Genomic DNA, 11,792 nt, shown 5'->3' with positions numbered 1-11,792 from the left:
TACAGCCCTGATTCTCTGCACAATATTTGCTCTTTGATGTGCAAACCATGCCTCAGGGATGTTAGTGCCGTCCACCCATAACCTTTTTCCAGCCGTGTCAAGCTGGATGTGATCCTCCATGTTAAAAGCGTTTGTTTCCGCTACATTTAGTTTCACAATTCTGGACCCAGGTGTGACATTAAATTATACTGTGCCTAGGTGCGTGCCCCATAGCAGAGCAGAGGTGAGACTTCAAACTGAGCCCCCATGTGATCCGTAACACACATGGCCCATGTAAAGCACATAGGCATAGAATAAGAACAGGGGTGCACTTCACAAAAGTGCATGATAAATACTTAGGAATAGGAAATAATTCCTCAGGGGGTTATAGAAAACCCATGACATGAAATTGTGGTGTACAGGCTCAACTACACACACGCTCATTGGAGTGAGAACATAATCTTAAGGGATAACACCTGTGAAATAAAGAGCTCAGATGATGAATCAAAAGAAACAACAGCCATATTGGAAAGCTTTATCAGAAAGCCTATTGGGACCTTTTCTCGTGTCTGTTGTGTGGCGGACCATATTGCGATGTGAGATGCCCTCTGACTTAGAACACTTTGGGTAATCCCTGACTTCTGTCCCCGCCATGTGCTCCACACTCAAGACTATCAGTGAAGAAGGATGCCTCAGTCAGAGCCCTCAAAATGAGCCATTTCTTTCAGCATTTCCCCAATGGTTCTGTGAGTGTTCATACTGTGGAGAATGGCTGTGAGGTGGTGTAGATTCCTGCCACAGTGGGCTATCTCTGTCTACAGACATATCAGGGCTCCCCTCAGGCCATGAGAGGGATCATGGGAGGTAGTGCTGGCATTGGAAGAGAACCCCAATGACTGAGATTACTCTGGGTAATCCTCCACTTCTGACACACAAAACACACGTGTGATGCATCAGCCAGGCGTGTTAATCACAGAGAGATGTGTTTCGTTGCCTCAGAGGGCTCAACTGTAAGTGCACACCCTAGACATTTGTTTCTTTTCTAGCTGTAAAGTAAACTGAACTGTGATGAAACACATCAATGCTGGTGTTAATATTGACAAATTCCCATTCGCCATCTACTGTTTAAAATCAGCCTGAACCTTACAAGGGGAGACGTACTTGCATGCTGACGTAGAGTTGACCGTTTGGATTGTGAAATTCCCCTCAGAGCCTTGCCCTCTGTTTTATAATTTTTCCAAATGATGGACTGGGGGAGTTTGGCTCAGAGCGGGGGCTGAATTTACACTTGGATGTATTCTTAAAGAGAGCGCATTTCTGATCATCACCACTAGAGGTCATGAGAGGCCAATGAATACCATATAACCTACCATCAGAGAACACCATCTATTGTTTAGGCAATTTCTGATAATTTCTGTCTTCTTTGCCTTTTGGTTTGCTTCGGATGTTCAGATAAGCTCCGTATCGGTTAAGAAAAGGTACATAAACGAGAGTACTAGTGCTCAGTTTATTGGAGGCCATACCTTTGTCACCAACCACGAGTGCAGAGACAGTTGATGTTCTCATGGAAAACTTGAACATTTTGAGTGTCGTGGCTGTTGTGCACGGGTAAGAGTCAGTTAACACTCATGGTAAAATCCCTGAAAAGCTGGGTGTAGTGGAGCAAAACTAAAACTCAAATCCAATTTGACCTCTGTAAACAGTCTTTATAGTTTTAACTATAGGTTATGCAGGCCTATAAAGCTACATTACTCTCAGATGTTTAACAGAACATCAGCAATTCCGTACTTAATTTGTCATGGTTGACAAGCTTACAATCCCCCCAAAACAGAAAGCCCCAGAACTCCTTTCCTCAGAGAAATGTAATACATTACTTCTTTCAAGTAACTATGCCGTTCAATTCAAATAAAATGTTCCCTGTGTTATTGCTCTATGGTTCTCTATTCCGTGGTTTGAAAGAGAAAGAGACACGCAGTCGGGACTACTTCCACTGTGATTTATTTTATTTCACGTACTTTGTACTTTCTTTGAAGTTTTAAAAAATATTTAATTTGTATCTTTAATTATTTCACTCTAAAATATTTTGTCTTTACTTTTTCTTTTGGCTGTTCCTTTTTCTTTTATTTATGTAAAGCACATCAAATTGTTTATGGAATGTGCTCTATAAATAAACTCGCCCGGCCTTGCCTAACACCCAACTTCATGTCATTGTTTAGAAGTACAAAAATAAATGGTCTAGCCTTCTTCAAGAAAGAGGGGCAGTATCTGAGTTCAAAAGAGCAAAACTATTTTGAAATATTGTTTTTATCACTGGTCTTTGTAGTGTGGAATAAAGCATCTGTTGAATTGTATTAATTGTCTATATAAGTCTAGTGAAGTAGTTTGAAGCAGTATCCTTTTATCAATTAAAGCATTCAAAAAACATTTCAACATTACACTTTTTATCACTAAGTATTATAATTGTGTTGCGTTGCATTTATTGTTAATATTTTCAGATTCAAATTCAGTTGGATTCTTTGATTCCAGTCTACACAAATGCACAACGTTATTTTACTTAATTATTTTATCAATCTAACTAGGATAAGTTATACTCTACCTTTCATGCATGGTGTCCTTATGTGTAGCCAGTAATTGAACTCCAATTTGGGTGAGTTTATCATGATGGAGCTCTTCAAATAACTCAGTTGAGATCTATAGCACTATTTCAACCCTAGTAACTGTCTTGCATTCCAATAATTTTCTGAATGTTGACACTCTCAATCCGAGATCGTGGACGGTGGTAACCATGCACTAAAATTTCACATCATTCTTTGTAGCATTATTCTTACTGTAGCTAATGTATACCCGTATCAAATCTGTTACGATACTTGAACCATGTGTCAGTGTAAACACAGACTAATACATTAATATTATTTTTATTTGAATCCGCCAATCACATCTACAACAAAAGGGTGTGGAATCAGTACACAAAACAGTACATATACACACACACATACACACACACACATAAACATGTACCTGACCATAGCAAGTTACCATAGCATCAAGATTAAATGAGTGGCATGGCTTAAGGACACATTTGCAGATGTATGTCTGATTACACACTTTGGTTATGTTTTGTGTGTGTGTGTGTGTGTGTGTGTGTGTGTGTGTGTGTGTGTGTGTGTGTGTGTGCGCCTCTCCGGGGGAGGGAGTTTTACTTAAAGGAGAGGGTATAGCAAGCTTGTCATTCTGTTAATGAACAGATTTCCATTTGGGTTCATGCCTGTGAATGAGGCGGCCGCCTGATCCATCTAACGTGGCGTAATTTATGAAATGAAGACTCACCTTTACCCAGTAGTGTCAGTGTGGCCAGAACTCACGTTTACCCAGGAGTGTCAGTGTGGCCAGAACTCACCTTTACCCAGGAGTGTCGGAGAGGCCAGAACTGCACACACATGCCCTCTGCTGGTAAAGGATACCAGAGGAAGTGCTTTAATATCTACTAATAATCTGGGATATTTGGGATATTTTTATCTACTGCCAAATCTAATGGAATATTCAATATAGTATGTTTTGGACATGTTTTGCAAACCTGTAATGTATATGGTTTAATTCTCATATTTTTTCAGGTTATTCAGGTTTATTGACAAGTGAAAGGCATTGTAATCCTTTAAAACCATCATTGTAATCGTTTTAAGCATCACCTCTAGACTACAGATAGATGTGTGCTCACATTACACAGCATTGATGTTCAGAGACAGGCACCATCTCTACACGGTCGCCTCAAAGAGGGGACAAGTACTGAAGCATTGTTACTGTAGCTCGCCACCATGATCTCTATTGTTGTTCACCAGAGCATTACATGAATCTCATTTCACTATGCTGTTAGTTGTTCCCACCACTGCTTTGTGCATGCTTTGGTGTTAGTCTGGTCCTGCTGACGTTTGCATTGGAGTGCAGGTTGTACACAGACAGACAGACACATATTAGTACACAGACAGATGCATATAAGTGTTGGCAAATTGGAGTGAAGGTTGTACACAGAAAGACAGACACATACTGTTTAGACACACAGACAGACACATACAGTATACAGTAAGTACACAGATAGATGCATATCACAAGTGGTGGCAAAGGAGGCAGTTACTGTATATGCAGATTATATATGTGGTGCTGTCTGTTATGGGCTGATTTGCAAGATACAAGCATAAGCATTTGTATTCAGGTCTTCAGGTAGAATTGTCCACATTTGAACCACAATAATGCCACAAGAAAATGTCCTGAGACCGACTACATGTCCAAGGATCCATTTGATGGAATCTAACAGAAACTTGATTTGATTGCTAAAATAACTTGCGGTCAATAGGAGTGTTTAGTTAAATAGGTATGTTCTATCATAAAAACAAATTCAAATATTAAAAACTAATATTCTATTCCTATATATATAATATTCTATTTGATCAAATATGTTTTTGTAAGTCACTTTGGACAAAAGCATCGTCTGCCAAACACCATAAACATAACCATGAAGCTACCGTGATGTAGTTGCTGTAGTGTAGTGACTTGCTCTTGGATATTAGTCATGGCTGCTGTGACTGTGACCATAATGAGCGGGTTTGGTGTAATTCAGCATGATTGAAAGTGATGGAGGTAAATCAGTCCTCTGTGCTGTAAGTTCAAGGCTGTGGTCATGGAATGTACACTGGATGGTTGCGTCATTCATTCCTTGGCATACCAAGTTTTGCTAGGGCAGAATCTCTCTTGTCAGTTATGTGCTAGAGCTGCTGGAGATTCAGACAGCATATTCATATTTAAAGAGCTTTTGTATTAGGGCTGCCACTTACGACTATTTTTCTATCGATTAATCTACAGACTATTTTATCGATTAGTCGATTAATCTAAACGATTAATTTTCCTCCCAAATAAAAAATAAATAAAAAAATTCACCATTTTAGCTCAGTTCATTCATTTTATTTTTACACAATGCAGCCCAAAACAAAATGTAAACAAAGGCTGACATATTAAAGTGCAAAACTGCAAGTTTAAACTAGCAACTCCCAACATGATAAAAAAAGAGGACTTGTTATAAGTCAGCAGCGCAACTCCAAAAGAAATGTTATTTCTATTAAACCCCTAAAAAAAGTAAAAGTGCAACATGTTTAAAGTGTAAGTGTGACCAGCTCAAAATGTAACTCAAATATTAATAACATGTCAGTTAGAGATGTGTATGCAGCACAAAACAAAATGTAAACAAAGGCTGACATATTAAAGTACAAAACTTTGGAGAAGAACAAGAGCAAGCCGAGATGTCTGACCTCCAGCAATGGTTGACGTTTATAGTAAAGCAAGATCTATCTCTCGGGGCGAATGATAGGCTACACATTGTAGTATGGGTGAGGATTTTGGTTCGTGAAAAATCCCAATGAGGTTATATGTCAAAACAAGGAATGATGTTTAGACTAATACACGATCTTTCTCTCAATGTCCCAATATGATATTGATCCTAACATGGCCGAAACATGTGCTTCGCGTGACTAACTAAACGTATGTGAACAGACGGACAAATAACTAAATTAATAAACGGACCCGATCGCATAACCTCCTTGCTGGAGGTAATTAGGTGTGATGTACGAGTATCAAAACAGAGGTAACCAACAGGGAACAGCGCTCAAGACATCCAGGAACATGAACGTGTATGGTAAACCATCCTGTATGCGATGATGCGGTGCTCATGTTTTCAGCAAAAGAGGCTTTATAGCAAGGTTTAGTAATAACGAAGAATGCGTTCACAAGTTTCGGTTTCACGTTCAGCCGTAAGAAAACAGAAACTATGGTCTGCAATGGAAACGCTGATTACACACTATCAGGTCAAGCTTGAAGAGTCATATATTGTGAACAGTACAGAGCTTAACTATCTTGGCACCATGCTATCATCTATTGAACTCAAGCGGCTCATCGAACATTGCATTGCCTCTGCTGTTGCAAAGTTTGGAGCACTGAGAAAGATGCTTAGAGCTGAACTGAAACTGAAGCGTTGACTGAACGCGACCAATGACTGGTGCCAAAAAAGACTGACGTCAGGCACGCAGCAATTACGCAGTGATACGGAAGACGCACATTCGTTACACTGAACTGAAGCGTTTTAGAAATTGAAAAGGTCAATTCATTAAAAAAAAGATGCATCGACTTAAATGATTGATGCCGACGCATTTTTACCGTCGACTTCGTCGACCACATCCACTAATCGCGGCAGCCCTATTTTGTATTGTTACACAGCTGGTCAAATTTGGTAGTGAACATTTTTGGGTGGTCTGTCTGGGGAACATTCTGTGAAAGCTCAACATTACATGATATGTTAGTCCAATACCAAGTATTTATTATTTTATTAAATGCTGGTCCTCAGATTCTTACAGATGAACTGATGCTGACTTTTGTAGTAACCATACTGTGGAATTTTGAATGACGCAACCCCCTCTGGAAGTTTTTTAAAGCTCAACATTACATGATATGTTGTTAGTTAATACTAATTAACGCAACCCCCTCTGGAAGTTTTTCGGAACTGTTGCGCCCACTAGAGAGGCAATGGACCCTTCCGCAAACTCTGCCCCCCTTAGCAACGGTTGCTATATCAGTCAAGCATTCACGTTTCCCAGGTTCTCAGCATTGGTATGAATGGCGTGGCAACATGTTTTCAACTGTGTCAATTTCAGCTCTACCCAAAGAAATCACAAGCATTTTTTGGAAAAACGGCAAGATCTCAGATCGAAGCAGGCAAACGGGTCTGCAATATGCTTATATAGGCTACAACCACGACATTACATGCCGTGTTTGTAGACAGACAAATGCTAAGGCTAACAGGTTCATTCCAGCTATGTTGCTACGCAAACATGTAAGGTGGTAAAACTGAATCGTATTTTAAGCAAGGGTTTTCTCACGTTTTCGATGCAGTGGGCAGATTTTAGCGACATAGCTTCTTGGAACAAACGTAGGTGCTTCTGTTTACGTTTACAGCAGGCATTTCTCTCTCTGGGTCTTGGGTTTCGGGAAGGGATCAAATGTTACCCCTCCCTCCAGCCTTTTTGGATATTGGCTGTCAGAATAAGCGCAACGTTTCATTTTCTCTTCTCGAGCAGACGTCTCTCTCATTGAATCCATTCATCAAGATGGCTCGCTTGACTGAGGTCCCGAGCTTAGTAACCGTTGCTATGCTATGATTGATCAGTTACCGTTTTGGGGAGTGGTCGCGGAAGGGTCAATTGTTTTCACATGGAATGGTTACCCATGGTGCATTGCAAGTGATTAGTCATTGAGCTGTAACATCCCCAACCTCTGTTTTGCGGACGGCATCTACGTGCTGGCAGGAGAGGAACAAGAGATGAAGGAGCTGGTGTAATGCTTGGATAAAACATTTTCTAAATATGGAATAAAACTAAACTGATGACAAACTGTCCCAGAGGAATCACAACACAAGGAACCATCACATCACTCTCAGTTCTAAGCTCAGTCTCACAAAAGCAATGGTCATCTCAATCTTCCTCTACGCATGAGAAAACATGGACGCTCACAGCCAAACTAGAAAAGACAATTCAGGCCATGGAAATGCCATGCTTCCACAAGATCCTGGGCATCAGCTTCAAAGATCATGTGACCAAGGAGGCAATGCCAATATTACACAACACACAGGGCCGTATGAAAACTCTCTGCAATATTCAGAAGAAGGACATTACAGTGGTATGACCAATCACAAGATCATCAGGGTTGGCAAAGACAATTTTCCAGGCACAGTGGAAAGACCAAGAAGAAGGTGCAGCCAAAAGAAGAAATGGGTGGATGACATTACAGAATAGACTGGGGATGACCTCAGCACAATGCAAGTCCAGGATGAGAACCGTCAGAAATGGAGAGAGCTGTCCAGACGTGCATCTGCTGAGGTTTATGGGATTCGTACTAGTAGACAGCTGTGATAACAATCTACACTCTAGTCAGACTCTTTCTCCATATCCTCCTCCTCCTTTCCCTCACAGTCGCAGTGTATTCAACCATTGCTGGTTCTCAGCGAATACAGCTACTGGGGTATGAGAACTCGTTTGAGGATTTGTAGTTGGAGTGATTTTACTGTGCAGCCTCAGGCCTAGAGCAGGGGTACCTGACTGAACTCATCAGTGGAACTCTTAATTGGCTGAACTGACTGACAAGCCCGATTTAACTAATTAGCATTTTAGTTTCGCTGATTTCGTAAAGGTGACAGATCCAAGCTTTTTAGCGTGAAGAGGAGCAGGCTGCAGACCTTCAGAGTTGAAAGGGTTAAAAACTGATATCAGCAACTCCCAGCCCTTTGCGAAAAAAAGAGAGGGAGAAGGGGGAAGTGAAAGGGTGGAGGCATCAACATGTTATTCTGTTATATTACTATTGAGGAAATCTTCCAAACAACGATAGTGGGAGCTGAGGACTTCAGTGGGAGTCACAACATTTCAGCTGTCGGAGCAGAATATGTTACAGTTTGAATTGAAAAAGAACAGTTATACATATACAGTATGTTGCAAATGCCACTTATATTGAGATGTTTATATGCATATATGATCATTTTCACAGGTTACAAAAAAAGTGCTAATGACTGTCTAAGGAAGTAGTGAAGCATCAAGCATCTGGATTTCTCGCATAGACTTTCATGTTCACTAGCTTTTCAGGCTTCAGCACATATACACAGAAGCACACACACACAATCAAACACACACACACACAAACACACACACAAACACACACACACACACACACACACACACACACACACACACACACACACACCAACTCTAGAGACACAAACACACACACACCAACTCAAATGTTTTGTAAAATCTTAAATTTAAGATTACCAATGTAGTTTGCCGTGAAAATTCTATCTCCCTCGCTCCCCATCATTTGTCCATACCCCGATACCCAACTCCCCTCTGGCGCATCCAGTGGTTTTACAAGGCGCTGTATTGGCGCAGGGCTTGGCAGCGGCATAGCACCCAGAGGGACCGTCAGCATTTGTTATTTTTATGCCTGTGTATCTGCCCCCAACCGGATGCGTCTCATTTATGAAGCGCACATTAATCCAACTCTAGTCGCAGCTTTGGAGAATTTATTCCTGACCGTGAGTGTCGACAGCATCATTTACGCCTGCCTTGATCCCGCTTCCACTGAAGCGCTGATATACAGCCTTCCCTTCATGAAGTTATCATCTTAATATCCAACTCTGCCCTTGTGGCAATCTGATCTGAAATAGTTTTGTATATTCTCTGCACCTAAGATTGCTGCTTGCCGAAAATGACCTTTTGTTGTTGTGAATGGCAAGTTAAGAAATTAACTGACAACCAGACCGTTAACCAGAGCTCATTGTTACCGTATACTGCAGCAGGATATTGCAGCATGCGAGGGGTAGCAACATGTGTGGGGGTAGCAGCACCTCATTGACTCTTGTAGTTTGCCCCACGGTGCTTTGCATGTGTGAATAATGTTTAATTATGTGCTTTATGTCCTGTTACGGTTGACGGTTTATGTCTTCCCATTAGTGTGCAATGTTAGCGTTAGTAACATTATAGCTATAGTTTTATCCGTATTTCATTGCTGTCTGACGCCTTAGTTTAGCATCACTTCTGTTAGGTGCTGTGTGCGTGTATCAGACCTGCTGCTGTTAGTGTATCTGTCCATCATGAGTGTACAGTAGGTGATGTGTGCGTGTCTAAGACCTGCTCCTGTTATCTCGTCTTGTGTGTGGTTCTTGGGAGTTCTGGGGCCGTGTGGTTTTTGGGAAATTAGTGCTTGCCCTTAAACCTGTGTCCACTTCCATTCCTCCGGGCTAGCTCACCACAATGTGTAATATTTGAGGAAGTCTTGACTTCGATTCGATTTTCTAGATTATCCCGTTGTAAACAAGTTATAGTCTGCAGTCCAATGCCACACAGAGAAAAATCTCTGCTTTTGATGGCCGGTATAAATTAGCTTTTGATCATCCCTGCATTGAATGTAAAATTTTGACTTCTGAGGAAGTCTTACACTCTTTCTCCTGACACTAAAAGACATTTCAATAAACATTTTACAAACCTTTGTTGTGGTTTTTCTGAGTTATTTAACTTTATATGCACACTGTTACATGCACTCTTTCCACACTATAATGAAGTGTAGTCTCACCATCTTTTATTCTAAAATGCTCTTGTATGGAGGTGTACTTGGAAGCCCAGCACTGCTCATGTCTTCCACCTAGCTTTAAGCATGTCCATACCTTGCCTAGCTTGGCTACAGCCTCGCCCCTGGCTGTAACAATATTGATGTGACCTGTCCAGGATTTGTTGGACAGGGCCATTCTCAGGTGTTAAAAGCAGCCCTGCTGCTCCCAGACCTGTCCGTAATCACCTCCTGTGTTCCCATTACAAGGCCACAATGGTCTCAATCCCTTCCAAACTGTCTGTCACTCACCACCTGAGACCGCCCATACCATCACTAAGGTGGTCGTGTAATGGGGCACTGGTCAAGCGTAACTCAGTTTATGCGGCAGTGGCAGATAGCCTTCACGGTTCTGCAGGGAAATAAGTGGCTGAAAGGGAGTGTGCGGTCTCTGTCAATCTGCCTAAAATCATGAAAACATTCGTCAGTGTTGTCAGGGTCATGGTCAGACACCCACCTGGCCTCGTCCCACTGGGGCAAAAAACGCCATGGCCACCACAGTCTACATTGCTTCCATGGTCCAGCCCAAGTTCTTTGTTTTCGGAATGTGTATGGTGGTGTCGTAGGCCGAAAGCTTCCCCAGTGTAATCAATATGTTAAATATTAATTAGGCGGAAGGTGAGAAGTAACTAGAAAAACAAGGAATGCTTATCGTTTACAAGGTGGCACAAAGGCAAACAAGCCTTTCCCTAGTCATTTGGCCTCGCTCTCTGTGCTAATGTTGATGCTGTTTTAATTTAATGCGTGTGGCACTGCAAGGGTTGTGTGATTTAATGTGTCGTTGACAGCCGAACTAGCGCTGTTTATCTTGCTCTGGATCACGTTTATCGGCTCGGCTCTTAGCCCGGGGTCCTCGGGTGGCTGAATATTAGCAAACTCAGCAGACCGGATGAAAGAATGATGGTGCTTGTTCCATAGTGTGGGGTAGAGTTCTGTGTGGCGAATGATCAAGTCCCCAGCCAATCATTTTGGAATGATTATGAGAAACCCTATTTGTGCTTCTGCTTTGGATTGATTTAATGGTGACATTAAAGCTACTCAACTCTGAATGAACTTCATTCCCAAACCCTAGATGGAGCTCCTACATTAAAATGCTTTTTTGACCATGCATACGTACATATAAATTGGAAAACAGAACGCTGAACATGTGAATGCCAAATATGAAGAAAAAAAGCAGCACATTCATATGCTATGCATGCCATTTGTGTGCATTCCACTGAATAAGTGTTTCTCTCAGTTCTTCAGTCTTTCATTAGGATTCACCGTAGGACTTTAGCAACCATGCTAAATTGGCTATGAAAAGCCAGACAGAGGTTTGGAAAAAGAGCAGAGCAGCGGCGTGCAGCTGGTCTCCCTCGGAGCGTCTGCACATGCAGATAACCCTCCCTGGGCCCCTCCATGGCCACGGCTCCTTAAACAGATCCTAATGGAGGGCGGTAAAGAGCCGCCGCTCTCTTCATATTTCTGCCTTTATGAGAGGCAGTAAAGGCCCAAGCCTGTGAGAGGCCGCAGCCTTCAGGGGTAAGGAATGAAAAATCAAACCTCAACCATGAAATATGAATTCCGACCTTTCATTCTTTACGTTTTTTTGTCTTTGCTATTTTTTTCTTTTTTTCGTCACACCA

This window comes from Sprattus sprattus (genome assembly GCF_963457725.1).
Source record: "Sprattus sprattus genome assembly, chromosome: 4".
Lineage (NCBI taxonomy): Eukaryota > Metazoa > Chordata > Actinopteri > Clupeiformes > Clupeidae > Sprattus > Sprattus sprattus.
Note: the sequence above shows the minus strand (reverse complement) of the source record.